This window comes from Triticum aestivum, chromosome 2B (genome assembly GCF_018294505.1).
Source record: "Triticum aestivum cultivar Chinese Spring chromosome 2B, IWGSC CS RefSeq v2.1, whole genome shotgun sequence".
Taxonomy (NCBI): Eukaryota; Viridiplantae; Streptophyta; class Magnoliopsida; order Poales; family Poaceae; genus Triticum; species Triticum aestivum.
In genome coordinates this window covers 460,770,163-460,773,599 of record NC_057798.1, presented here as the reverse complement: position 1 = coordinate 460,773,599, position 3,437 = coordinate 460,770,163, and positions in this window count along the sequence as shown.

Here is a 3,437-nt window from a genome sequence, read left to right as displayed (position 1 = left end):
CAAGAGGGGTCTGACAAACAAGGGAGAGAGGTCAAGAGAGATGTACGAAGAAAATGCCGACATGGGGAGGAGAGAGTGTATGTTTGTCATAGAGAGATCCCCTGGAGATCGTGATGGGACTACATGGGTGGGAGATCGAGTGACAAGGTCTGTGCGTGATAGAAGATGCCCCGAGAGATATCGAGATAGACGTATGGATGGAAGGAGACAATACATGTGTTCCTGATGGCTAGTAAGACATAATCATACTTAGGAGGGGGGAGTGCTTGCTGCTATGGCCCTGTTTGGATACTCTAACTCAGTTAGAGGTTAGAGTTAGATTCTAACCCTGAACTAACTCTAAGTAAAGAGGTGTTTGGATGGCAGGGTTAGATGGAGCACGGATACGGCGAGGCACCTTCACAGGCGGTGCGAGAGGGAGGGAGGGAGAGGACGAGAAGCTTCGAGGAAGTGGGGAGGGATCTGCTGCGGGGAGAGCGAGAGAAAAAAGTGTTTATTAGTGGTCCCGAGAAGAACTAACCCAAATAAGCACCTCTTGGATGGGTTAGTTTTTTTGGATGGGTTAGATGCATCTAACCTAAACTAACCCTCCTGTTTGTATCTTTTTGGGTTAGTTGACTCCAAACTAACCCAAACTAACTCTAACCCATGGATCCAAACAGAATCTATGATGGAGTGAGGGATTATGGTACTTAGGGGGGTGCGTGTCACATGGAGAGAGAACAAGGGCGGAGAATGTTCGATGGGTCTATATGTATAGCACGAGCGAGACATGTGTATGTGTGAACCAGGGAGATATAAGGCCTGTTTGGCTTGCGTCGTGATCATCTTTTGCGTGGCCTGGGGTTGTGGCCGGATTTCATGACGCTTGTTTGGTTGCTACCCTGTGAAAAAGAAAGCCCGCTTGGGCTAGGTTCCCTTGCACTTTAATTAGCCTGGCTGAACTCCAGACACTGCAAGTAGCCTGGCCCAAGCGACCGATTTCGAACGCCTAGCCGTGCATGGTCGTGCGGCCACGCGGCTAATAGCAACATGGATGGATATTAGCATTAAATAATTGATGCATGGATTGATTGATGGGACGTTGATGCTTTGCCTGGCCCAGGCATGCACCAAACGCTTCAGCACCACACAAGCCTAGCCATGCACAAATATTTTACATTGCACATCCACACCAGGCAGTATCGGCCATCAAGGCATGAGGGTTAGGTCACGAACCAAACTGACCAATAAAGTTTGAGAGAGATTGAGGAGCCCCGATAAGGCTGAGTGGTGCGTCAGATAGCTGAGAGGGGGAAAGAGATTTTCCATCCACTCGATAATGCAGTGCATGTAAATTTTTTAGAAGTCAAACTTTGGAAACTTTGATCAGGTTTATGCAAATGTTATTTATATCTACAATACCAAAGATACATCATACAAAACTACATCTCATGGTGAATCTAATGGTATATGTTTGCCGTACTAGATGTAATTCTTTTTCTCCACGTACATGGTCAAACTTTGTGATGTTTGACTTTTCAATAAATCTATGTGCCTCCGCGGGAGGTGAGGGCCTGAGTCAAGACAGATCAAGTGCGTGTGAAGGAGAATGAGTAAGTGTGCAAGTGTGAAAGAGACAGTGACAACAAACGATAAATTAGAGAGAGTGTGTGTTTTTTCATTTCTTATGCGAACATATCACGCATGCATCTCCGAGATGGAAAAGCGAGGCGGGGAGATACACGAAGATAGCTAGTGTGTGATTGTTTGCAACGGAGAGAGACACCCCTGTAGCACATGTCCAATAGAGGTCTGGCCAACAAGGAAAAAAGGTCGAGAGGGACACATGGATGGCATGGACGCATGGGGAGGGAGAGAGGGTGTGTTTGTGATAGAGAGATCCCCTCGAGATCGTGAGGGGACTATATGGGTGGGAGATCGAGGGAGTGCGTGCGCGATAGAAAGGTGCCCCGAGAGAAATCGAGATAGACCATGCACATGTTTGTGATGGAGACTAAGATTAGCTAGTAATATACATATAGGGGGGACTGTGTGTGCCTACAATTGAGTGAGAGACCATCATACTTGGCTAGCTGGGCATGAGATTGTGTGTGTGTGTGCGTGTGAGATGGAGAGAGAACGATGGAGAGAGATAGAGTTTTAGATGGGCCTATCGAGTGCGAGTGAGATATGCATGTGTATGTGTGACCCAAGTGGATGGAGAGTTTGAGAGAGGGGGGAAGAGCGCCGAGACGACATAGTGGTGCGTGAGAGAGTTACGGGCAAAGAGCCAAGGAATTTGTGTGTGTATGATGAGTGCACCCAAGATATCTAGCTTGGACTAGCTAGAGTATCATACATAGTGTGCGAGGGAGACCTATAGATGGTGTATATATGAATCCGAACTAGAAAGACCACCCCCCCTACACACACACAGAGAGAGAGAGAGAGAGAGAGAAAGGGAGAGGGACCAACAAGGTTTTTGTGTCAGATGCGTGCGACAGAATTGAAGATTGTCGGCGAGAGAGTGAGTGAGAGAGAGAGAGAGAGAGAACAGGAGTCCGAGAGAGGGGGAGGTCACGTTTTATGCATCAAAGACTGATATAAACCATGTTTCGATATAAACTTGCATTCAAATATTTAAATTGGAGAACATGTTGTCTGCAATCCACACATGAACGGATATATGCGTATATCAAACAAGTTCATTAATTTGACTTTCAACATGTTCATGGAGTACTAAAATACTGTACAACATGCTACTTGATTGAGGTGTTCAATTTTGGATTTAGTTCACTATTTTGACCTACTGAACGAGCTAGTTCATTGAATCGAGATATTTCATTTTGGGTTTGGTTCGCGTTTTTGAGTGGGTCAACTATTTGTCATATAGTAAATCGCTAGCAACGAGCATGTAAAAACACATTACTCCCGGCAAGCTAATATTTCAAAATTTTATTCGAATCAACTTGGTAAGGTAGACATGGATGCTCGTTCTCCCAAAATTTGAACGAACCGTTAAACATCGTCTCTGCTCGGTGGAATTCGCCCGAGCAAATAAATGGGAGACGTGAAATTACCGTCCTATGTGGGACACACATCAATTGGCCCGTTGTACATCGAGGGTAGGTTCGTAACTTCATCCAAGCGCGCCTTCTCCTCGGCCGAAATGACATGTGCCGAATAATTCATAGACCATGGTCGGCAAAACACGCTCTTCTCGCCCGAAATAGCTCGCGCCCACTATTTGAAAACACGCTCTCCTCACCCAAAATCGCTTGCGCCCACTATAGTTCAAAACATGCCCTCCTCGCCCAAAATCGCTCCCGCCCACTATTTGGGGAGAAGCAAAGTTACTCTACTATCCCCGACCCTCAATACACAGACCCAAGCCGAGAAGCCTGTAGGCAAGGGTAGAACTGTAACTCCCCCTCACATTTCAGACAAATGCGTCC